At 43.5% G+C, this 26,484-nt stretch overlaps 1 long non-coding RNA gene across 4 annotated transcripts; it reads right to left on the bottom strand.

The window, feature by feature from the left end:
- Positions 1-492: 492 nt before the first annotated feature.
- Positions 493-26,456, bottom strand: LOC309538708. 4 transcript variants are annotated; one of them, XR_014222303.1, is made up of 4 exons: positions 17,756-18,017; positions 10,317-10,445; positions 8,093-8,187; positions 493-618 (listed from the first exon to the last, which is right to left on the bottom strand). It is a non-coding gene; the product is annotated as an uncharacterized lncRNA (long non-coding RNA). The 4 variants fall into 4 exon arrangements; XR_014222302.1 differs by lacking the exons at positions 10,317-10,445; positions 17,756-18,017 and adding an exon at positions 26,143-26,456; XR_014222304.1 differs by lacking the exons at positions 10,317-10,445; positions 17,756-18,017 and adding an exon at positions 8,709-8,910.
- Between the last annotated feature and the right edge of the window lie 28 nt (positions 26,457-26,484).

Below are 26,484 nucleotides of genomic sequence, written 5' to 3' on the forward strand. Positions count from 1 at the left end.
TCAGCACCCGGGGCAAGGCAAGTAATTTGCGCCCCCTAACCCGTGGATTTGAACCCCCTAACCCTAACCCCCAGATGTTGCGCCCGGTGTGGCTGGCCCCCCCTGCACCCCCCACGCTACGCCACTGGTCTGGTTAGTTCATAGATGGGTGGCTGCTTAGAAACTGCCCATATGATGCCTTGAGCCCCACAATGGAAGAAAGACGGGGTGCAAATGTAAGAAAATAAACCAATAATCCAATAAATCATGACCACAGAAGGACCTGGAACACCTCAACTATTTTCTCAGTTGTAACATAGGTGTTAAGGTTGGAATGTATGTACATCTATGGATTGGAAGAGGGTTACAGAAACATATAATTTCATTCTCAGGGGAGGAGGAAGACCATAAATACTTACACTCATGTCCAGAAGTCGTTAAGTACTGAGGGTTATGGCCTAGGATAAGGCCACAGACTTGCATAGTAGTCAAAATCACTTTCCGTTTTTCAGCCTGACATATTTTGCAAGAGTTTGGACAATAATCACAGCATGCAGGCCAAGTTTCACTTGCCAAATGTAATACAGAAATAGCACTTAAGAGGCTCTCTTTGCTGTCAGGATCATTGCGGATTTGTTACTGTGAATGGAAAGTAACAGGAAGTTAAGAGTCCAATATATTTCTAGTGTATGTTTCACAGAATCTAGTCTGGAGGCTAGAAATTTACTGAAGACGGGCAGAGAGCGAATCTTTGCTGCCAAAATTAAAACAGGCATCACCTGCCCCCCTGTGCAGCATAATCTGAAACCTGCAGAAATATTTGTTGCATTTCACACCAGCACAATCCAGACAGGAAAGAAAATATTCATTGAAAGTCACATTGAGGCATTTCTTTTTGGTTTAAAGTGCCCATCTTTGAGTTTGTGATTTTTCAATTTAAGATAGACGCTTCAGGGGCAACTTATTGTGAACAAACTACCTCAGCCCTCTTCTTGGACTCCACTGTAGGCCACAAACTTCATTTATATTTCATTTGTTTAATGATTTCATTTTCTTCCTCCCTGTGGGTAGAAGAAAGCCTTGCTTCTATGGTTGTGTACCCACCATACCTTTGAAGAACATTTAAAGTACATCCTCCCCCCAAAACAGGAATCACAGGAACTGTAGTTTGTTAAGGGCTCTGTGGGGGGTAAACTACAATTCCCGTGATTCTTTGGGGGGATATTTAAATGTGTGGTGTGTATGCAGCCTATGGTTTGGATCAATATGCCTATGAGCTATATCACATTGGTAAAGCAACTTATTTGCATGCAGATGATCCCAGATTCAATCCCCAACATCTTCAGATAGGGTTGGGAGAAAACCCTGTCTGAGCTGCTGCCAGTCAGTGTTGAGCAGGCTTCCTCAACCTCGGCCCTCCAGATGTTTTGAGACTACAATTCCCATCATCCCTGACCACTGGTCCTGCTAGCTAGGGATCATGGGAGTTGTAGGCCAGAAACATCTGGAGGGCCGAGGTGGAAGAAGCCTGGTGTAGAGATTACTGAGCCAAATGGACCAGCTCTGCCTGATTCAGGATAAGGAAGCTAATTTTTGGGATCAATGGAGTTGGTGTGAATCACAGTTTTGTAACAATTGAGCTTATGTACAAATAATGACTGCTGCACTAAAAAAGGACTAAAACCACTTGATTTTCCAAAGTACCCAAGACAGTCACACATTCTTGTAGCCTGGAACCCTCTGTACCCCAAGACACAACAATGGTGTTCATCAACATGGTGTTTAAGCAATACCTAGAGCTGGTTGAATATTTACCAGGGAGCAATTTTAGCCTTCCACGTTGAGGAAAAATCAGGTTCTCAAAAGCTGGGCAACCAAAGAGTCCAAAACTATGGTCTGAAAACTGGTTGCAATGAAAATAGAATATCTGTATTTCATCCAGGACTGCTTGAAGATGAACAGCGATGATCTGTTTGGTCACCTTGTTCAACAATGATATATTTGAAACTTGTATATCATTTGAAGGATCCAATTGTACAGTTGTTACATTGAAGACCCTTCTATCTGAGACTTACTTGATGCCACATTAATCATTGTACTATTCTTCGAAGTTTCCACTGCATCCACTTGCAGTACCAAAGACCATATATATATATATATATATATATATATATATATATATATATATATATGCAGGTTTTGGTGTCTTCGGGTGTCTTCCCGTGTAAGAGTCGGGGTGTCTGTGCGACGTTTCGACGAGGTCTCACTCGTCATCTTCAGGCTGGTGCTTTCGGCTTCTTGTTACTGGAACAGAGCAGAATCTGGTGTTTGAGTTCCTATAAATACTGTTGAGGGGTGTGGTGTATAGCCTCCAACGTTCTGGGCAGAGAGGAAGTTCCTAGATTAGTGTGCCTTTTCTTCTTTTGTTCCTTAATTACTTGAGGGATATCTTGAGTGATTTCATGAGTGATATTCTGAATACCACTGGGTGGGTCATTAAGTGTAGATTAGTTGCTAAAGCTTTTGTGTCTTGACCTCTTGAGCTTGTGAAGAGTTTTTCTGAGAAGATGGCTGTGCTGCATTTAGTTGTGCTCTGGCTTGGCTTCGTGTATAGGGGCGAGCTGTGGTTTTGTGCCTTGTGCCAGTCAGATCTGTGTAGGGATTGCAGGGGGGTGCAGCATCCGGAGGTGCCACTATAGTTTGGCTACTGGATGGAGTCTGTAATATGTCTGTGGAGAGGGTCTGGGTTTGGGTCTGGTGTGGTTGATTGGTGACGGCGTTCTGTGTGCCTCTGGTTCTGGTGTCGGTTTTTGTGGGGAGGGCTAATTTCCAGATGTCTGGCAGGCGGGACGTGTCGTCACGCTTGTTCATGTTGTGAGGGTGTTTCTCTATCTCGATGGCTTCCATGATTATTCTCTTGTGGTGATGTTCCATGTTAAAGAGCAATTTGGAATCTGCAAAATTAATTTCGTGTCCTGTTTCTTTCATGTGTTGGAAAAGAGAGGAAGTTTTTTCTTCTTTTTTGACGGCATTCTTGTGTTCTGCGATACGTGCATTTATTCGTCTGTTTGTTTGTCCAATGTACGTGGCTGGGCAGACTTTGCAGGGTATTTCATAGACCCCTTGGTTTTCCAGCTGGATTTTGTCTTTTGGGTTTCTGAGGATATTGGCTATTTTTTGGTTGGTGCAGAAGGCTGTTTTGATATTGTGTTTATGGAGGATTTTGCTGATTTTGTCTGTAGTGCCCTTGATATAAGGAAGGAGGGCCATGCCATTGTTTTCTTCTGTGTCTTGGTTTTTGGGGGGTGTTTCTTTTTGGATTAGCTTCGTAACCCTGTTTTTCTGGTATCCATTGGCGATTAACACATTTGAGAGATTCTGTAACTCAGTTGTCAAGTGGTCTTTGTCAGCCAGGCGTTTGGTTCTGGAGATGAGAGTCTTGGCTACGGAGTTTATTTGTGCAGGGTGGTGGTGTGATTGTGCATGTAAGTAGCGGTTGGTGTGTGTTTTTTTCCGGTAGATAGTGTGTCCTAGGGAGCCATCAGGTTTTTTGTAGATTAGGACGTCAAGAAAGGGGAGTTGGTTGTTGTCTTCTATTTCCATAGTGAATTGTATTTTGGGGTGTAGGCTGTTGAGATGTGTGAGGAAGCTATCTAGTTTTTCTTTCCCGTGTGGCCAAATTACAAAGGTGTCGTCAACATATCTGAGCCAAAGTTTGGGTTTGTGTTCTGACTTGTCTAAAGCATTGGTTTCAAAGTGTTCCATGTACAAATTTGCGATGACCGGTGAGAGGGGTGATCCCATAGGTGCTCCTTCTATCTGTTTGTATCTTTGTCCATTGTGGATGAAGTACGTGTTGGTTAGGCAGTGGTTGGTCAGGTCCAGGATGTATTTGGGGGGGTTGTATTTGTTTTGAATGGCTGTCAAGGCTTCATTAATGGGCACTTGAGTGAAGAGAGATACAACATCGAAGCTCACAAGTAGGTCATCGGGATGTAGGTATTGCTTCTTTATTGTTTCTATGAACTGGAAGGAGTTAGTAACGTGTGAAGCGATGGATTCTGCATAGGGCTGAAGTTGCTTAGCGAGAAATTTAGCGAGATTTTGTAGAGGTGAGCCTATGGAGCTGACTATTGGTCTGAGTGGTGTTCCTTCTTTGTGTATCTTGGGGAGACCGTAGAGTTTGGGGCATCTGGAAGATTTTTCTCTGGGGATGATTCTTAGCTGGATTTCTTCACTGATAGGAGAGGCTTTTATTTTGGATTTGGTGGTTTTTTCCAGATAGGTGGTGGGATCTGTTTTTATAGGTTGGTAGGTAGGGTCTTGGAGTAGATTTGATAGTTTTGCTTGGTAGTCCGATGTGTTCATCACAACAGTGGCGTTGCCTTTGTCTGCTGGGAGAATGATTATGTTGTTGTCTTTCCTCAGGTTGGTGAGTGCTTTCTGTTCTTCTTTGTGTAAATTGCTTCTGGGTGGTTTGCTGGAGCAGAGGATGTTGGTGACTTCAAGTCTGATTTTATTGGCTTCATCTGGGTCGATTTTGGTCAGGCTAGCTTCGACTCCGCATATGATGTTTTCCGTGGGGATGCGTCTCGGGGCGACTGCAAAGTTGAAACCTTTGGAGAGTACAAAACCTTTTGGAGAGTTGAAACCTTTGGAGAGCTTGTGAAGAGTTTTTCTGAGAAGATGGCTGTGCTGCATTTAGTTGTGCTCTGGCTTGGCTTCGTGTATAGGGGCGAGCTGTGGTTTTGTGCCTTGTGCCAGTCAGATCTGTGTAGGGATTGCAGGGGGGTGCAGCATCCGGAGGTGCCACTATAGTTTGGCTACTGGATGGAGTCTGTAATATGTCTGTGGAGAGGGTCTGGGTTTGGGTCTGGTGTGGTTGATTGGTGACGGCGTTCTGTGTGCCTCTGGTTCTGGTGTCGGTTTTTGTGGGGAGGGCTAATTTCCAGCAGACAAAGGCAACGCCACTGTTGTGATGAACACATCGGACTACCAAGCAAAACTATCAAATCTACTCCAAGACCCTACCTACCAACCTATAAAAACAGATCCCACCACCTATCTGGAAAAAACCACCAAATCCAAAATAAAAGCCTCTCCTATCAGTGAAGAAATCCAGCTAAGAATCATCCCCAGAGAAAAATCTTCCAGATGCCCCAAACTCTACGGTCTCCCCAAGATACACAAAGAAGGAACACCACTCAGACCAATAGTCAGCTCCATAGGCTCACCTCTACAAAATCTCGCTAAATTTCTCGCTAAGCAACTTCAGCCCTATGCAGAATCCATCGCTTCACACGTTACTAACTCCTTCCAGTTCATAGAAACAATAAAGAAGCAATACCTACATCCCGATGACCTACTTGTGAGCTTCGATGTTGTATCTCTCTTCACTCAAGTGCCCATTAATGAAGCCTTGACAGCCATTCAAAACAAATACAACCCCCCCAAATACATCCTGGACCTGACCAACCACTGCCTAACCAACACGTACTTCATCCACAATGGACAAAGATACAAACAGATAGAAGGAGCACCTATGGGATCACCCCTCTCACCGGTCATCGCAAATTTGTACATGGAACACTTTGAAACCAATGCTTTAGACAAGTCAGAACACAAACCCAAACTTTGGCTCAGATATGTTGACGACACCTTTGTAATTTGGCCACACGGGAAAGAAAAACTAGATAGCTTCCTCACACATCTCAACAGCCTACACCCCAAAATACAATTCACTATGGAAATAGAAGACAACAACCAACTCCCCTTTCTTGACGTCCTAATCTACAAAAAACCTGATGGCTCCCTAGGACACACTATCTACCGGAAAAAAACACACACCAACCGCTACTTACATGCACAATCACACCACCACCCTGCACAAATAAACTCCGTAGCCAAGACTCTCATCTCCAGAACCAAACGCCTGGCTGACAAAGACCACTTGACAACTGAGTTACAGAATCTCTCAAATGTGTTAATCGCCAATGGATACCAGAAAAACAGGGTTACGAAGCTAATCCAAAAAGAAACACCCCCCAAAAACCAAGACACAGAAGAAAACAATGGCATGGCCCTCCTTCCTTATATCAAGGGCACTACAGACAAAATCAGCAAAATCCTCCATAAACACAATATCAAAACAGCCTTCTGCACCAACCAAAAAATAGCCAATATCCTCAGAAACCCAAAAGACAAAATCCAGCTGGAAAACCAAGGGGTCTATGAAATACCCTGCAAAGTCTGCCCAGCCACGTACATTGGACAAACAAACAGACGAATAAATGCACGTATCGCAGAACACAAGAATGCCGTCAAAAAAGAAGAAAAAACTTCCTCTCTTTTCCAACACATGAAAGAAACAGGACACGAAATTAATTTTGCAGATTCCAAATTGCTCTTTAACATGGAACATCACCACAAGAGAATAATCATGGAAGCCATCGAGATAGAGAAACACCCTCACAACATGAACAAGCGTGACGACACGTCCCGCCTGCCAGACATCTGGAAATTAGCCCTCCCCACAAAAACCGACACCAGAACCAGAGGCACACAGAACGCCGTCACCAATCAACCACACCAGACCCAAACCCAGACCCTCTCCACAGACATATTACAGACTCCATCCAGTAGCCAAACTATAGTGGCACCTCCGGATGCTGCACCCCCCTGCAATCCCTACACAGATCTGACTGGCACAAGGCACAAAACCACAGCTCGCCCCTATACACGAAGCCAAGCCAGAGCACAACTAAATGCAGCACAGCCATCTTCTCAGAAAAACTCTTCACAAGCTCAAGAGGTCAAGACACAAAAGCTTTAGCAACTAATCTACACTTAATGACCCACCCAGTGGTATTCAGAATATCACTCATGAAATCACTCAAGATATCCCTCAAGTAATTAAGGAACAAAAGAAGAAAAGGCACACTAATCTAGGAACTTCCTCTCTGCCCAGAACGTTGGAGGCTATACACCACACCCCTCAACAGTATTTATAGGAACTCAAACACCAGATTCTGCTCTGTTCCAGTAACAAGAAGCCGAAAGCACCAGCCTGAAGATGACGAGTGAGACCTCGTCGAAACGTCGCACAGACACCCCGACTCTTACACGGGAAGACACCCGAAGACACCAAAACCTGCATTCCTGTACCCGTGAAAATCTACGAAAGCATATATATATATATATATATATATATATAAATCTGCACTGAAAACTGGCTTGCCTCTTCATCACGAAGGGGAATTTCCAGGAAACTGTCAACTGTTTTCTTTTATTAATTTCATTACGGTCTCAATAATCACTCTTCAGATTACAAATGAGCGGGGGTGGTTTCTGGAACCATTTTATCACATGCTCTAAAGTACTTCCTCAAACAGGTCAGTGTAATTTCAGTCTTGTCAAGAGTTTAGACTGTGGCACTTCTATGGGTAGTATAATGGGGAAGCTGTACCACGGGGGAAGGGGCAAGGGGAGGAAATGCCCCTGCCCCAATTGCCATGCTAACACTCTTCGTCCCCAATGTGCTGGCAGAAGACCATAGCACAGTGTGCTTCAAATCATGTCGTTGGTCAGGCTGCAAACTTAAACAAGGTAAAGGGACCCCTGACCATTAGGTCCAGTCGTGGCCGACTATGGGGTTGCGGCGCTCATCTCGCTTTATTGGCTGAGGGAGCCGGCGTACAGCTTCTGGGTCATGTGGCCAGCATGACTAAACCGCTTCTGGCGAACCAGAGCAGCGCACAGAAACGCCGTTTGCCTTCCTGCCGGAGTGGTACCTATTTATCTACTTGCACTTTAACGTGCTTTTGAACTGCTAGGTTAGCAGGAGCAGGGACCGAGCAACAGGGGCTCACCCCATCGCGGGGATTCGAACCGCTGACCTTCTGATTGGCAAGTCCTAGGCTCTGTGGTTTAACCCACAGCGCCACCCGCGTCCCTAAACAAGCTTACTCAGAGGCAAATAAAACTGAAACCTTTCTGAGCAATTATGCTTAGTACTGGAGCATTAATGTGAAACATAAATGTTTCCATTTAGGATAGTTTAATAGATTTAAGAGAGCATACACCTCAAGATTTACTTCATTCCTTCTTTGCTCACCTCTCTGCCACCTGCTGCCCCTCTAAACCCCGAGCAATTTCAAGAAGCATGGAAGTGTTATGGTGATGCTGGCCGCAGTTGGTTTCTTCTTGCAGCTGAAAATGAAGAATGAGAACAATGACATTTCTGCACATGAAAAGCAAATTTTCAAAGGGTTCCATGAGTTAGTAATGCAAAATATACTGCTAGGTATTTGTTACTGCCGTCAAGGTAGGAACACATTGTCCCTCTGAAGTTCTCCCTAGATCTGGGCTGTACCTGTCCTTCTTCCAAACACAGTTTGAGCTGCCAGAAGCTCAGTAAATTTAATCATCAATTCCTTTAGTACACTAAGGATATGCGACAAATGGGCCTGCTGGTATGTTTACATTGCCCAGTTAGTCCCTTAGCAACTCTTCAACAACTAAGTGTACAAACTTTTATTAAATTAGCATTCAGTTTGTTTTCGGGTCCTTAGGTGTTTTGTTATCACACTCACATGAAAAACAGATCTCCTTATTGCTTCCTCCTTTATTTTCCTTTGCACTGAATGTGAATATGTGCTATAAACCAAACCCAACTGTAATCCATGGTAAAGTGTATATCCTACTTTATGCATGGTAATGTATACATATACATTTCAGAATTGATTGGCTACATTTTTGTTGTTGTTCAGATATCACGCTGTCAGTGATTTCCCCCATGGTAACTACTTCACTTCAGGGTTGTTCACGCAACCTAGTTTAGTTACTAGGTGTAGTTCAGTCGGTACAGCATGAACCTCTTAATTTCAGGGTTGAGAGTTCAAGCCCCATGTTGGGCAAATGATCCCTGTATTGCAGGGGGTGGGACTAGATGACCCTCATAGTCCCTTCCAATTCTACAATTCTAGGATTCTACTACTAAGGTCACAATGCAGGGCTGCGCTGCCCACGCTTTGAGGCCTCTGGGTCGTTGTATGCTCACCCTGAACTGCCAAGGCAACAGAAGTAGTTATTGCTCCGTGCTGGGAAGCAAGTGAGAATAAACTGCTACAGATAACATTGTAAAAGTCTCTTTTGGTCGGCGTTATTATTGCTCTATTTTTGGTTATTGCAGCCTCTCTGTCCCTTACCATTCAACAGCAGTATTTCTGCACAGCCCACTAAATGATAAGAGGCCCCACTCACTGTGCCACAAGATCCTATTTTTGAGATTGCAAATTCTTCCTGTTATTGCACTGCACCAGCAGCATGCTCTATAGGGCTCCTTGCTACCTGCCTGTTCTGTATTCGTCTGTACTCCTTTCGGAAGGAGTCGCTCCCTGGTGTGCTCTGTAGTTTCATTGTTGTGGCTGCTTTAAACTTAATCCGGATAGTTAACTCTCATTTTATTTTGCAGTGTGCTCCCGCCCCCCCCCCTTTCTAACAAAGCTTGTCACGCTCTGTTTAATTGAATTGCACTTCTTTCTGAAGTGCTGCTCGCTTTATTGGCCCCCTCCGGTAGAGTGACAGAGGCCTCCCCCCTTAAGCTTCTCCCTCTTGGGCCATCAACAAGCCCTCCACTTTTCCTCCTGGTGGCTTTCCACAGACAGACCCCCCCTTTCCTCCCCACCAATCTCCTTATTACTACCCCCCCTTTTTTTAGGCTCTGACTCACAGACACCATTAGTAGCTCCCCTTTCCCCTCCCCTCCCATAATCTATCTACATATTAAAATGAGTTTGTCCCTGATTTACATGCGTAAGAAGGGATGTAATAATGAGGACGTAGATTAGAAGATTTAGCACAATCGTTTGTGTAGATTGTGTCCCATCAAAGGGCAGCCTCTGACGAGCCGAGATTAAGGAGCAAACAGCTGCCGCTGGAATTCAGTCCATTTGTTTGTTTGCTGTTTTCTCTCTTGACTCCAGCAAACAGTCTCATTAACATGCAAGTGATTTGCTCCTTAAGCCTCCCCCCACCACCCACCTCCTGTGTATTATTGGGGGAGTTGCTGACAAGAGCTTTGGAGAGACCAGGCATGGCCCACTTCTGAGAGATCGGCATGCAAATCAAGATTAAAATGGGCAGTAATTAAAACATAAAGAGAGGGGGCAGGACACCTTTGGGGAGGGGGAGGTCTTAAGGTTGGGGGTCTCAAGGCAACGGAGGGCGGGGTGAGGACCTAACAAGATCCGCTGCCCCCTTAGATTTATCTCACACGTGCCTAGAGCCTTCTCATCTCTTGCCAGCAAAATGTATAGCTTCCTGTCAACATCATTTACCATATTTGTGGGTTTCAGTGGCCTTCTTGCAGACTTGGTCCATATGGCCTTTGACAGGGAGGGCTTCCGTGTCCAGTTCCCACTTGTTGAAATCTGTGCTTCCTCCGCAGTCCAGGTTGCCCTTTTAAACTGCACTTACATGCAAAGCGTGGGATTAGACCATATTCCTGGATGTTCCTTTGGGAAAACGGCAGGGCTTAGTTTCTTTGGAAAATGTTTTCAGTGCCAGGGATCGGGTGCTAAAGAGAGATTCTGGGCACATGCAAAGTACCTTTAAGGGGATGCAAAGCCCTGGAGAGCCACTGCCAGTCAGTGTAGGAAATTTTGAACTAGATGAACCAATGGTCAGACTCAGTATATGTTCCCAGTGTCACTAGTACTGAGTAGCTGTAACTTGCACACCTGTAATTGGGGTCAAGTCAGAGGGTCTGGCTTCCAAGCATACTTGAGCCCTGGATCTTATTGTTTTACAGATTAAGCACTGAACTTCTGTGGTATGAAACTGCAGCATTACATACTGTTCATCCGCATGACAGGGGTGAGAGGAGTAGGGAGAATATCACAGTATTTGTGTCAGATCCCAAGGATATTGAACTCAGCATGCTTTCTGTTACCGAGAAAACTAAAGCTGGCTGATGATAACCCAAGACTGGCTTGCTAGATGCTCAGAGAGGCTGGAATATTTCTAATGCTCAGGTCCAGAAAAGGAAGACTTGTTCATGATCTGAGATGCCTCTCTTGTTTTCCTCCTTTGCTTGCCAATGGCTAGTTGATATTTTAGGGCTAACACGATCCTTACTCAGTTACCTTTGATAGATAATCTTGCGGTGAACAGTGGGATCTGGTGGGCCACTGAGCTGGGACACACATGATGTGCTTGGGCTGGGGGCTCAATGTGGATGCTATTTGCTTTTGGCAGAACTGATTCTTCTTTACTAGCACTGTTTGACTGGGTACTTGCTGCTCCTTCATGCTCAGTGTGTGTCATTTGCAAATAAATAGTTACTGCAAAATTTCCATCCTCTTCTATGTGAGCTTTTAATTACCTATTAAACAGCTGCATAATTATTTCAACCATCTTTTGCTTTGTCTAGTCATAAGTTTCCACCCCGTCTCCCAGTTTCCTCCCTTCTACTCCCACACTTTCCCCAAGTGCTCTCATACTGACAGTTTTAGTATTGTCTCAAAAGAAGGTCCCTGCAAAAGCAGGATCAGCTCTATTCAGTATATCTGATCTAGTCCCAGTGAGGTTTGTATTTGGCACCAAATTTAAAAGGCACTGCAAGTCCTGCTTGCTAATCAGCAATTGTGAGAGCACTTAAAGGTTCCTAATTCTTATTTTTGCAGCCATGATCTTACCTGTCCCTCACCTGACATCATGTTAGAGGGACATGGCTTGGAGAAAATGGCTTAGCAGGCCAAATTAGTACCCCTGCTGTGGGCCAGAATCCCCCCACTGCCGCCTTAAAAAATTAACAGTGTGACAGTTTTAATTTGCTGTGGAGCTGGTAGTTAACCTCCAACCAAATTGTTTTATGATCATTTATTGAATTTATATCCCACCCTTCATCCCAAAATGGCTCACTTTGCATGTAATGCTAAACTAAAACACAGCTTACGGTGACCCCACAAGCATGTGGTACCCTAGAGAGATTACGGCCACTTTTTTCCTCCTCCAGTCCCACTGCTGCTGGGCTGGTACAAGCTTAGCTATAGTTTGTCATCTGAACCTGGACTTGTGGCTTGTCACCTCAAGGCAAACCATAAGTTGTCAACCAAGAGCAAACCTTGGTGACCGGCTTCACCTGTGTTGCCCCACCTCCAAATAAACTAAAAAAAAAAAGTTTATTTTTTGGTTACTATTTTGTTAATGTTGTTAATATTGTTTTATAGATTACGGATGCTGTACTACATTGTGAATCCTATATGACTTTTGTTGTATTTGCGCTGCTTAGCCTTTTTCTTAGTTGTTTTCTTAATAGTGATTTATAGATTGCATTTGCTTTACTGATGGTGTGAAATAGTTTTACTGATGATTTGTTAATTATTCTATTTGATGTATGCTGTATTTGTGATGTTCTATTATGTTGTTATTTATTGTTTGTAAGCCGCTTTGCAATACACTTGAATGAAAGGTGGCTTAGGAATATAATAAATCAAACCATTATTCCCTGGACCCACCCAGTCCACCTCCTCCTTCTAACACTTATCAGTCATGTGGGGATCAAAAATTCACCAGCTCTTTTTGAAGTTGACAAAAGGGGCCTGGGTGAGCTTTCTGTCTCTCATTCAAGTCGTCATAGGAGGTTCTAAATGCTGAAACTGTCAAATTGGGTATAAATACTGAAATTTTGTGTCCATAATCACTACCTCATGATGACAAATTCTGTCACCCCTTAACAGTTCTTCCTTTGGAAACAGCTCCCTTATGAAGGCTTAAGGGTGGGGCAAGGCAGGTGGAAAAAGCAATTGCTTGATGGACAGAAGGAAGTCTCTCCCCTCTCACGGTCAGGGTTCGAAATTAGCAGGGTGCCAGGCGCATTTTGCGCCTAAATATTCTCCATTTGTGAGCATCTCCAAAAGGGTGGGTGCCCTTTTTTGCACCTGGCTGACACTCAAGAATTGCTGAAATGTATGTGCTTTGAAACCTTGAAGTATATTTTAAGGATAGACAATATGCTAAGGAGTTTAATGATAAAGGGTAGAGTGTTTTGAAAACTGAAGTAGGGTACCTATATTTTTAATGTAAACACCACATTAAACATGTATTAACAATTTCTGCTAAAAATGTGTCACTAATGTGAATTGAGTATTAATTCATATTTATCAAAATAATTTATAAAATGTTGCCGCCACACACCCCCAAGTGGCGACTAGACATTCTGTTTTGGTGCCCACAACCCAGGTCCCAGAAGCCATTTGGCTCCTAGCTTTTCTATCCCAGTTTCTAACACTGCTCAGAGTTTTTCGTCTGGAAAGAGTTTCCTTATGAAGGCTCCTTGTGACAGTAGGTGGTGCCTGCTGCCTTGAAAGAAGTGGAAGCATGATTTCTCTTGCAGGACCTTCCTAGACCCATATTCTCTTAATCTATCCTTTGTTCTCTTAATGGCCCACAACCCAAACACAGGAAACTAGGTGGGCCTAATTTGCTTCTAACACTTGCTGGGTCCAGGGCATACAGGTACTTGGCACCCACAAACCCATAATGGCACAATGGGAGAATTCTGCTCTGCCCCACAGCAATTAAGCTATGAGTTACTACAAGGTTGTATCTTATATCCCAGGCTGTTTAACAACTATATGAAGCTGCAGGGAGAGGTCATAGGGGTTTTGGAATTCTGTGCCATATGTATGCTGATGACACCAAGCACCAGGCTGAAGCTGAATCCTGATAAAATGAAAACTCTGAGGAATGGCTGGTCAAGTTATTTTGGCCCCAAAACAGAATATAGGAATTGACTGTGTTAAATGAAAAGGTGGTGTCGTGCAGTTTTTATTGCAATTATTTATATGTCTTAAAGAAATCATAGAGAGGGAAAGGGAGGAGGGAGAGTTTTAATTCTATTAATGTTTAATTGTTATCGAATGGTTGTTTTTCTATTTTTTGTGATTCTTGTTTTTATTAGTCAGGGGTCCTGTTAAGGGAAAAGGCAGAATATAAATATAGCATTAGTATTAGTAATAATAATAATAATAATAATAATAATAATAATAATAATAATAATAAATAATAATAAATAATAATAATAATAATATTCCACTGTGCATTTGCTTTCCTTGGCAGTAAAATTACAGCAATAATAAATTTAATAATTAACATTTTAATGAACATTCATGACACCCAAAACCAATTGCCCAAGGCAGCCACTTTAATCTGCCTAATGATAGGGTTGGGTGTAGGACATTACTGTACAAGACATTGCGTTCCAACCATTTCTTTTTGAGATCATTCTTGACCTAGCGCTTCTTCAGTAAATGTGGTGATTTTTACTACTATTGCTATGATGTCACAAATTGACATCCTGTGTACTCCAGTCTGTTATCTGGGGATTCTGATCTAATCTTGATCATCACTAATGCAGTGCAAATCCAACGCACCGGGTGATAATCTGGCTACACAAAAATGGATTTTGAGACATAATCAAAGCCTTTCATTTTAATGTTTTTTGCAATATATGTGATTTAAAGTGATTCTATTTTCTCTTGAGTTGTTCTTCACTAGCTGCTTAAGAAGTTTACAAGATCATTTATGAAACACCTTATTTGGGTTTGTTCTCCTGGTTTTTCTACTCAGGGCGAAACTTGATGCAAACCAATTATATAATGAGGAATTTGTATGCCTGGCAAGAAACCATTTCCAGTGCCTAGGAATTGTTTTTCTCTTTCTATGAAATCCTGTATCCTTTTAAAAACAAAAACTGAGGCAACATAATTTTAATTTCCTTTCAAATAATGTCTTTGACCTAAGTGAAAAAGAGGGAAAGATACAAAAAGAACAAGCTAAAAGGGAGCTTGTTGAGTCATTCCAGGTGGCATTTTGATACTGTAAACTGCCCTGTGATCCTCAGATGAAGGGCAGTATACAGATTAAATAAATAAGTAAACAAAACTCCCAAGTCTATAGATCGAATGCAAACCATTCATGCTTATGGTTTCCCCCCCCCCCAAGGTAGCCAGATCCTGAAGCTGAGGCTCCAGTACTTTGGCCACCTCATAAGAAGAGAAGACTCCCTGGAAAAGACCCTGATGTTGGGAAAGATGGAGGGCACAAGGAGAAGGGGACGACAGAGGACGATATGGTTGGTCAGTGTTCTCGAAGCTACAAACATGAGCCTGACCAAACTGCGGGAGGCAGTGGAAGACAGGAGTGCCTGGCGTGCTCTGGTCCATGGGGTCACAAAGAGTCGGACATGACTAAATAACAACAACAACAAAGCATTTACTGCACTCATGAATGAAGGTTCCTCATGTCTGCCTGAACTGCCTAAGTTCAGACTTTGAAAACCCAATGTGGCGGTGTAGGGAAACATTGCTGGATGGGTGATGATAATCACAAACATATGAACATAGGACACTACCTTATACCAGGTCACACCACTGATCCATTTAGTTCAGTTTTGTCAACACTGACTGGCAATAGTTCTTCAAGCTTCCAGGCAGGAGTCTTTCTCACCCATCAGGGACTGAGCAAAACCATGCATTCAACCACACAAGCCAGATAAGACCCTGCACATCCAGTTGCCCAGACTGGGCATACTGGACTACAACTATAGGGCAGATATGCTTTACAGGTTCACCTTTTGGTGGCATCTCAGTGAAGGCACAAGAAGTCCTACCACAGCATCACCTTCAGCCAATGCATCTTCTCCCAACTGCCTTAGGTTGCATCCAGAGACTCTGGGGGGGTTGAAGGAAGGAAGTGTGGGGTGGTGGTGGCCGACCGAAGGGGTCTGTGTGCCTTTAAGAAGTTCCTGGCTGTCCTGGTGTCTGTGGTGCAGTGAGGCAGGGAATGCGCTGCTGATACTAACCAAGTTTGCCAGCCATGCTTTTCTCATGGCTCTCACACAATGGCCCGTTTTTTGCCCACCTGCCGATAATGCTTAATTAGGCGAGGAGTTGATTAATTTGAGGTAATTGACAGCTAATTACGGTCCTGAGGGCTCATTAATTTGACGTCTTGTCTCAGTGAATTGGCTGAAGGGGGTCAGGTGATGTGCGATCTCCCCTCCCCCCCTTCCTTCTCGTGCTTGTGCCTACTTGTTCCTCTCAAGCACGGTGGAACTGCGGGAATTCACCTGCATGCATTGCTGGAGAACAGTTCCGTGGAGGGGGGAGAGGCATAAAGCTTACTAGAGGGAAAAATAAGTGTTGTGGGGCAGGAGGGACACAAATCGAGGGAAGCAGGAAGCAGTCCCCAAAGAGATTTTAACTTATTGGCCTTAGCTCATTGACTCGGTTCTTGCTTGCTTTGGAGATTACAAGAGAATTACGTGGGGATGCACCTGAGCTTGGAATGAAGGAGGACTGGAATGTCTACAAGGCACAGTCACAGCTGGATCAAAACAGATGCTCTCCAAACTAGGGCAAAGGAACACCGGTGAGAACATAAATCATGTTAATAGGGGAGTACATCTCATATAGGTACAATGAAGAGCAGCCTTGTATTCTCTTCTGCATCAAGATATACAAGTTGCAGAGATGGTGCTCTTCTTGTGAGGCTGGTAGGCATTCTACTACTGCCTTCAAGATGTTTTGGATTACAATTCCCACCATTGACAGTCAGCACAGCCATGCTAGCCTGGATTGATGGGAGTTGCAGGCCAAAATTTATGGAGGGCACCAGATTTGTAAAGTTAGACTATAGACTGTAGCCAATGAAAGCTTATGCCATAAAAAGTGTTCGTCTTTAAGGTGCCCCAAGACCCTTGATGCTTTTTCTAAATATACTGATACAAGAGAAACCATTAAGCCTGCCATTCTGACCTTATTTGGTGGTGGCACAATCTCACAGAAGGGTTTCATATGCTTCTTCTTCTCCAGGTTAGACTGCAACAGCCTTATGCTCAAGGTATACTTTATAACGACCCCCTCCAATCCTATTCTTGAACCCTTAAAGGGACTGATTTTAAAATGCTGCTATGACCTTTGTTTCCGTGGTTCTGATGTTGAAGTGGTTTGCAAGGAAAGCTGGACCATAAAGAAGCCTGATTGCCAAAGAATTGATGCTTTTGGATTATGGTGCTGGAGGAGACTCTTGAGAGTCCCATGGACTGCAAGAAGATCAAACCTCTCCATTCTTAAGGAAATCAGCCCCGAGCGCTCACTGGAAGGACAGGTCCTGAAGCTGAGGCTCCAATACTTTGGCCACCTCATGAGAAGAGAAGACTCCCTGGAAAAGACCCTGATGTTGGGAAAGATTGAGGGCACAAGGAGAAGGGGATGACAGAGGATGAGATAGTTGGACAGTGTTCTCAAAGCTACTAACAGCCACGGACAGAAAGTCTCTACAGAAGGTGGTAAATATAGCACATGATATCATGGGCTGTCCCTTGAGTCCCCTAGATGACATCGCAAGGGATTGTTGCCTTAGGAGAGCGAGAAAAATTCTCAGTGATGACTCACACCCTGGCCATCACCTCTTTAATCTACCCTCGGGCAGGAGATATAGAAGTATAATCAGCTGTACCAACAGGCTAAAAAATAGCTTCTATCCGTGGGCTGTTAGGCTGTTGAATGGAAAATAACATAGCAAAATTGACTTGCGAGGTGGTGTGTTGTTTGATAAGCACACAGAGTGCAACAAGACTGAGTGTTTGGGAGGGGAAGGGAGGCTCGTTTATTTTCATTGTACACAGGTTGTACAATGACAATAAATGTATTATTATTATTATTAACATGAGTTTGACCAAACTGTGGGAGGCAGTGGAAGACAGAAGTACCTGGTGTGCTCTGTTCCATGGGGTCATGAAGAGTCAGACACAATTAACAACAACAAATCAGTGATCACAGTTTTCATCCAGCTGCCTAGTGAAGGTGCAAAGTAGGACCATCAGCTCACCAGCTTCCCATAGAACAATTGTCAGAATCTTGATCAAAGAATGCCACAAGGAGAATTAAGAACTTCAGAAAATTTGAGCAAGTGATCCAAGCCACAAGCTGAAGGAAAAGGAAAGAAGCATATGAAAATAGCCGTTAGGTAAAGTACAGTAGTCTGGATGAATTGTTTAAAATACATGATCAAAACTAAATTGAATTATCAAATAATACAATTTTCCATATCTACAAAACCAGTTGTGGAGTGGGTAGGTGTGCACGCGCATTTTGCGGGGGGTGGAGAGATGCTATCAAATACATTCTGGTTGCTCCAAATGAGATGTCATCAATGTGTTCTATAATTATAGCAAGATGTTCTTATGCTTATAAGAAAAGCTAACAGCAAAAATGATTAACAAACTTCTAAGTAGATTATGTTGTTATTGATATAAATTCCATTTCTGCTGCCCTTGTGTTTAGCTAAGAGATCCAGGTCATCCTCAGTCTTCTGGAATTCCACTGGCTGCACTCTTCCAGTGTCAAAGCAGCAAGTTTCACCTTTCTAGTTTGTTCCTTGTACCCTTCCTCCCTGCAAATAACACATGTCCTAGGAGCTACATATTTGCTAAACTTTAGATTTAAAGGTAAAGGTAAAGGGACCCCTGACCATTAGGTCCAGTTGTGACCGACTCTGAGGTTGCAGCGGTCATCTCGTTTTATTGGCCGAGGGAGCTTCCAGGTCATGTGGCCAGCATGACTAAGTCGCTTCTGGTGAACCAGAGTAGCGCACGGAAACGCTGTTTACCTTCCCGCCAGAGCGGTACCTATTTATCTACATGCACTTTGACATGCTTTCAAACTGCTAGGTTGGCAGGAGCAGGAACCGAGCAACAGGAGCTCACCCCATTGCGGGGATTCGAACTGCCGACCTTCTGATTGGCAAGTCCTAGGCTCTGTGGTTTAACCCACAGCGCCGCCTGCGTCCCTAAAACTTTAGATTTACTGGATATAATAAAACAGTAAATCCAAACCATCCTAAACATTTTTGTTGTTGTTGTTTAGTTGTGTCCCGACCCTTCATGACCCCATGGACCAGAGCACTCCAGGCACTCCTGTCTTCCACTGCCTCCCACAGTTTGGTCAGACTCATGCTGGTAGCTTTGAGAACACTGTCCAACCATCTCCTCCTCTGTCGTCCCCTTCTCCTTGTGCCCTCAATCTTTCACAACATCAGGGTCTTTTCCAGGGAGTCTTCTCTTCTCATGAGGTAGACAAAGTATTGGAGCCTCAGCTTCAAGATCTGTCCTTCCAGTGAGCACTCAGGGCTGATTTCCTTAAGAATGGAGAAGTTTGATCTTCTTGCAGTCCATGGGACTCTCAAGAGTCTCCTCCAACACCATAATTCAAAAGCATCAATTCTTCGGCGATCAGCCTTCTTTATGGTCCAGCTCTCACTTCCATACATCACTACTGGGAAAACCATAGCTTTAACGATACGGACCAGGGAAGCATGAAGAATTAATAAATCAATGAGTGCCTATTTCCTCCTTCTTGTTCCCAGAGCACCTTTAGGTTTCAAAAAGGACATATTGTCCTATGACATCACACAACCCTGCTACCTTAGCAGCCTCCCAAATCTCCTGTGTTTGTCCACTCCTCAGATTGGGGAGCGGGGGAGGATAGCTTTTTGCAGTCACATGCTTCCCACCCCTGCTTGGTTTTCCTTGGGGATGCAATACTCCATAGCACTGACTGTTGCAATGAAATAATTCAGTCTGAGGAAATGCAAAATAACTACATTGCTGAAGCTAAGCAGGTCTACGTCTGCTTTGTGCCTAGAATTGGAACCTCCTGGGAATAGTATGTATGCTGCTGCCTGTTTCAGAATGGAGGAAAGACAGCATATTGTGGGATATTTAAAATGCAGTCAAAAACCAACAGTTCATGTTTTGCCAGACAGGCGCATGATAGGAGCTGAAGATCATAGAGTTTTCCTGTAAGTTTGCAAGAGAGAACTCTGTGAGAGACACTTCCACTGTGCCCTGACAGGAGCTATATATACCGGTATTCTCTTACCTGCCTGGGCACGTTCTCTTTTTCGTCTCTTCCTCATCGCTTTCCACCAAGTAAGAAATGTGAGAACATCTGCTGAGTCCGAGCTCCAATGCTCAGACTCCATTTTAAACTAGACTAAAGTATAATTTTGTAACTGAATTATCATTATAAACCTGCCCGAACAAAGTTGATTAATCTGTTACTCTTCAGCAAGTATTCTGAGTAAATGTTATTTTTACCTTTTACAAGACTATCTGTATGATTATTGCTTTAAGGGGAAGAACCAAGAAAATGCAGTCTGCCTTAAGGCATCCTGGATTACTTAAATTAAAAGGCAAAAACTAGCCTATTTAAGCTTCCCTTTTAAGCTACAAAGGGATGGCACTCTGTTGAACTCACAAACGTGAGGAAGGAAGGATAATATATAATAAATATATCATCACCTAGCATCTATTCGCATCCCAATAGATATAAAGGTATGATAAAAATGAAGACACAGATGCGCAAGCTCCTGCCTTTGATGCAACCTGATGCATGTGGCTAAAGGTTTTACTTTAATTTTATTTTTAAAGTAAAGGTGTGAGGACAGTTCAGGAGGCAAATATGAATGCCTGGGCAACGGAAATGACAAGCTGCTGACAACCTGGAAACTAGACGTTCTTGACTCATGGCATTTCCAGATATAATCCAGGAGCTGAGCATTAAGTGTCCAAAAGCAGATCACTTACAAATTGATATTATATGGCAGCTATATTTTTGTGGACGCTGGCATATGTTGATCTTTACCCACAAATATTTTTGGTGTCCGATCTTAAAAAACCTGTGAGTCATGCTACATAATGGTTGATGATAAATGGTTCCTAGAACTAAAAAGAAAAGAAAACATGGATGGGCTTTTGTGTCCTTTACATGAGAAGACTCAACATTTGTAACTAATGTAACCAAAAATCTATGCCAGGCTCCATTTTGCAACCTAAACATTTTCTGTTATTTTGTACATCTCATTGGGACATATGCAGGATATGATTAATAAGCAACAATAGTACATATTTTGAAAAATAATATTAAATATAATTTGCATAAGTTATTTGACTTCAGCTAGTGTTAAGAAATGCAGAGCAATGCGCTGGCAATCTTAGTTCCTCCCATTTTCCTCCTGTTTTCTGTGACTGAAAACATAAGAAGAGCTATGCTGGAACAGACCAAAAGCCTATTCTATTCAACACAGTGGTCAACCAGATGCCTGCAAGCAGGACCCAAGCAATTCTGGGCTGCATCAATCAGTGGCGTAGCGTGGGTTGTTAGCACCCGGGGCAAGGCAAGTAATTTGCGCCCCCTAACCCGTGGATTTGCGCCCCCTAACCCATGGATTTGCGCCCCCTAACCCTAATCCCCAGATGTTGCGCCCGGCCCCCCCTGCACCCCCCACGCTACGCCACTGGCATCAATAGGAGTATAGCATCTAGATCAAGGGAAGTAATAGTGTCACTGTATTCTGCTCTGGTCAGACCACACCTGGAGTACTGTGTCCAGTTCTGGGCACCACAATTCAAGAAGGGCACTGACAAACTGGAACGTGTCCAGAGGAGGGCAACCAAAATGGTCAAAGGCCTGGAAACAATGCCTTATGAGGAACGGCTAAGGGAGCTGGGCATGTTTAGCCTGGAGAAGAGGAGGTTAAGGGGTGATATGATAGCCATGTTCAAATATATAAAAGGATGTCACATAGAGGAGGGAGAAAGGTTGTTTTCTGCTGCTCCAGAGAAGCGGACACGGAGCAATGGATCCAAACTACAAGAAAGAAGACTCCACCTAAACATTAGGAAGAACTTCCTGACAGTAAGAGCTGTTCGACAGTGGAATTTGCTGCCAAGGAGTGTGGTGGAGTCTCCTTCTTTGGAGGTCTTTAAGCAGAGGCTTGACAACCATATGTCAGGAGTGCTCTGATGGTGTTTCCTGCTTGGCAGGGGGTTGGACTTGATGGTCCTTGTGGTCTCTTCCAACTCTATGATTCTATGATAACAGTACTCTTCCTATTTGCAATTCCCAGCAACCGGTATTCAGAAGGATAACACCTCCAATATTTGATTGATTGATTGATTGATTGATTGATTACATTTATATATCACCTTTCTTCCAAGGAGCTTGTCAATATTCTTCTTAAACTATGGTGACTGGAAGTGGACACTGTACCCCAGGTGAGGTCTGACCAAAGCAGACTAGAGTGGGCACATTACTTCCCTTGACCTGGACACTTATACTTATGATTATGTTAAATCAATAAAATCAACACAATATAAAAACTAATAAACTTTTTGAAAAGTGATGACCAGAATAATACACATTATTCCAAGCATGGTCTCACCATAGGCATTTTTATTTTTCAATCCCTATCGTAATGGTCCCTAACATGCATTTCACCTTTTTCACAGCTGCATCCCTTTCTATCTGTGTATACTGAATCACATTTGCCATTTTAATACCCATACACTTAAGTGAATTGTATTGGCAACATTCACACATTTTAAACATAATGGATAGAAACTTTATCTGTAAAAACATTTCAGATAAATATAGCCAAGATTATCAGGATGCTAAAACTCTGAGCTGTGTAGCATCATGGACTACTGAGATCCCTTATTCTAACCATGAGAGCAATCCAAAAGGTTATGACACTGTTCAGTAGATCTATTTTGTTCTTTGTCACAGACATCCTAATCCATGTTATCATAAGGTGCTCATGTATCCTACTTCACAAAGGAGGAGTCCTTTAATGATTACACCGGGCAACAATTTTTTACTTTTTGAATGTTGTCTAGATTTCTACAACTGATTTAGGGTATTTTTGCACTGCTGAATCAGGAAATGGCATCCGTTTTTCTCCATCAGGCCAGGTTTTTGTGCTATGTTGATTTGAAAAAAATCAGATCTTGTGACAAAATCGATTACATTTTTGTGGCATTATCAGCTGATTTTTGACAACACATATCATCCTAAATATGTTTTTAAGAGAAAAAAATGTTTTTTCCAACAATATATATTGATTACCTGATAGAAACATCGATTACTGTAAACTGAATGGTGGGCATTGATAAAGGTAAGTACACGTAAATTGCATGTTGCTTCACCATTTCTCAAACTTCAGGGCTTGAACTTCCGTTTCTTGGAACTCCTGGAATGCTCAGTGGCAGGGAGGTCTCTCTTCAGAGTCCAACAGTAGTCAACCATCATGACTGCGTCCCAGCGACCCTGATACCTGGTCTCCATCTCTTTCATGTCCTGATGGAATCTCTCCCCCTGCTTGTCACTCATTGAACCCAGGTTCTCAAGAAACCAGTCCATATGTGAAAATAGGTAGTGCATCTTGATGCTCATGTTGTAGCCCAGGTTTCTGAAAGCAGTCAGCATGTTGTTGACAAGTTCTGCGTAGTTTCTGGCCTTATTGTTGCCAAGAAAGTTCTTCACTACCAGAACAAATGAGTTCCACGCTTCCAGTTCCACTTCGTTCATTGAGTTTCCGAACTCTGGATCTTTGATGAGCTGACGGATCTGAGATCCGTCAAAGATGCCAGCTTTCAACTTCTCCATGGTCAATCCTGGAAAAGCCTGGCACAAGTAAGTGAAGCAGTCACCATCCTTGTCCAGAGCCTTGGTGAACTGCTTGATTAAGCCGAGCTTGATGTGCAGCGGTGGGAAGAGTATTCTGTCTCTGTCCACCAGAGGGTCGTTGATGACGTTCCTTTTTCTGCAAGGCACCAATTCCTCCCGCACAGGCCAGTCCTTCTTCGTGTAATGCTGAGCACGGTCCCTACTATCCCACATGCACAGAAAACATGGGTACTTGGTGAAGCCAGACTGTTGTCCCAACAAAAAGTTTACCATCTTCAGGTCAACACAAATAAACCACTTATGCTGATCATAACCAATTTTCTCCAGCACATACTTCACCCCTTAATAGTTCTCCTTCAGTGTACTCGAGTGAGCCAGGGGTTTTGATCCCCCAACTTTATGCTTTGCCGCATCAATTTATGGAAGATTTCGAGGTTTTATGACTTCAAACTGATCCCTTTTCGACATAATCACCCAGAACTATCGGACCTGAATACTTCTTGTCATTAAAATAATCATTTCCAATCAAAACAATTATTCGACATGGCATTTTACCCCCACCAACTTCTTCTAAAATGCTCCACACAAGCGTACATGTGAACAAAAACGTTAAAAAATGACATGTGGACATAGCTCAAAAACTTGACCTGATTGAGCAAAACCAATGTGATTTTTGGATTCAGCACATCAGATTTGTCCTAAATCAGCTGAAAAAACGCAGACAACAAATTTGTTGCTGACCAGTATAATCTTTCTAGCAGATAAATGGTTCCCAGAACTAAAAAGAAAGTAAGATGGAAGAATGGAAGGTCTTGAAGTTTGTCAATCAACTGTTAACACCTGGATAGCAGATAAAACAGTTCAATTGGTCACTTTGGTGAGATGTACTGTACTTCTATTAAAATAACAGCAATTATTCCTGAATCTGTACTTATTCACAGAAATTAGCATATGCAGTGTTTATACAAACCTGTTTCCCTTTTTTTTTGTCCTCCTCTGTGATGATGCATTTCCTCTTTCTCGGCAAACTGTAAGTGACCATGTTACATAATAAAAAACAATTAAAGCTGCTCATGTGCTGGAGGCTAAAATCTCTTGCTACCTGCAAGGCATTATGTCACCCTCATGCCCATTTCACATCTTGGAAATATGTGTTAAGTATAAGTAGCCTGATTGTATTCATCACGAAGAAACTGGAACTGAATCAAGTAGTTCTGCTGTGCTCAGACTTTGAGGCTGAATACTTTGGAGTCTAACACAACCCACCCAAGGCTCACTTGGACAAAACTCATTTCTGTTCTCTTGTTGGGACTGAGAGCGGGATCAAGACTAAGGAAGTCGACATTTTTGCTCCACTGAAATCAATGGGAATTCAGGTACACCACCACTAACTTATCTCATTGATTTCAATGGGGCCAGGGAGGTTCAAATATACACCTTTAGGCGCCAGGTGAAAAGGTGCCTTTTTAACCAGGCCTTTGTCTGATTGACATCTGATCCCCTTTTAGAATGTGTTGCGGAAAGGGGGATTATTGGGTTGTCTTTGTTTTTATGTATTTTGTGTTGTGTTTTTTTATATTGGAATTTTATGTTGTGAACCACCCTGAAATCTATGGGTATAGGGCGGTATACAAATTTAATAAATAATAATAACAACAACAACTAGTAACTAATAACATCTGGATCCAACCCTATTAAGAACAGGAACGTGGCCGAGCACCTGGCGTTCAGCTTGGTCGAGGAGGCACTTCCTCTCACCTTAGCCAGTTGGTGGAGTCTCCGGGTGTAATGGCCGCGGCTGCTGGTCGACGAAGGCCTTGCCTGAGCCCGTTAATTAGCACAGTAACGGTGCCTGGGCTCCATTAGCCCGTCCATGTGGTAGGATCCCCTCCCTCCCTCCCCACCCAGCCGCCCGCCTTTTCCCCTAATGAGAGCTGGGAGAGGGACACTCACAAAACAGTGCCTCAGAATAATATTCTGCTTTGTCCCCGCCGGTAACAAGAGCTGACAGGATCACTACGTCCATTTCTCTTCTAATTAGCACACTTCCAGCTCGGCCTGAGCCAGCAGCCGGAGAAAAGCGATCGGACAACCGTACCGAATCACAAACACAAAGAGGCCCATTCCCCGTAATTAGGTGAGACAATCCCTCAGTCTTTTCTCGGCTGGAGCTTGCCCATAAGACTCTCGCTGTTTTGGTAAGTCCCAGCAACACAAGTTACACGTCTCCCCGGGACACTAATAAGCCCCTAATTGTCTTCCGCTTCACACGGCTCTTACCATAGGCCTGACTTTGGCGGCGGGGGGGGGGGGCAGCAGCAAATTCTCCTAACAAGCAACAGCCAGTGCGGCCTGCACGACAAATGCAACAAGAGCTGCCACAGACTGGAGGGGAGGAGAGCAAGGGAAGTGGACGGGCAATGCGAAAACAGCCTCCGATTACTACCTCATAGGGACCCAAAGGGAAGGACGCCAGGAGGTCTCACGTCAGCTAGTAATTGCCAGGGGCAAAGTCTGTCCTTGACCCGTCCTATTCTTCCTCTACTGTCCACATTCCTCTTCCCCTCACGCTTCTATCGCAGCCTTTCCTTCCTGCCAGTCAGTTTACCGTCGGTGATTGCACGCTCACCTGGGTCACTGGACTTCAGACCAGTTTTGGGGAAAGGCAAAGTGATCAGCTGAAACAGTAATGCTGACTCAGGAAGCACATGCTGTCAGTGGGGCAATTTTCCATGTGAATTCGCTCGCATTACACTGTTGCCGCCGCTTGCCCATTCCCAGCTATTCTAGGTCTGGGACTCATGGAAAAGGAAATAGGAGAATAAAAAGCCTAGAGAGATATATGGACTGGGAACTAAGGAATGGCTGATAGTTACATTGGAAGCTTCACACAAACAGCAGGGTTCCTAAACTTGAATGCAAATATATAACGTCCCAGCATGCTTTCAGGTGTCTCTCTGTAGCCATGAGA

This window comes from Podarcis vaucheri, assembly GCF_965113315.1.
Source record: "Podarcis vaucheri genome assembly, chromosome: 1".
Lineage (NCBI taxonomy): Eukaryota > Metazoa > Chordata > Lepidosauria > Squamata > Lacertidae > Podarcis > Podarcis vaucheri.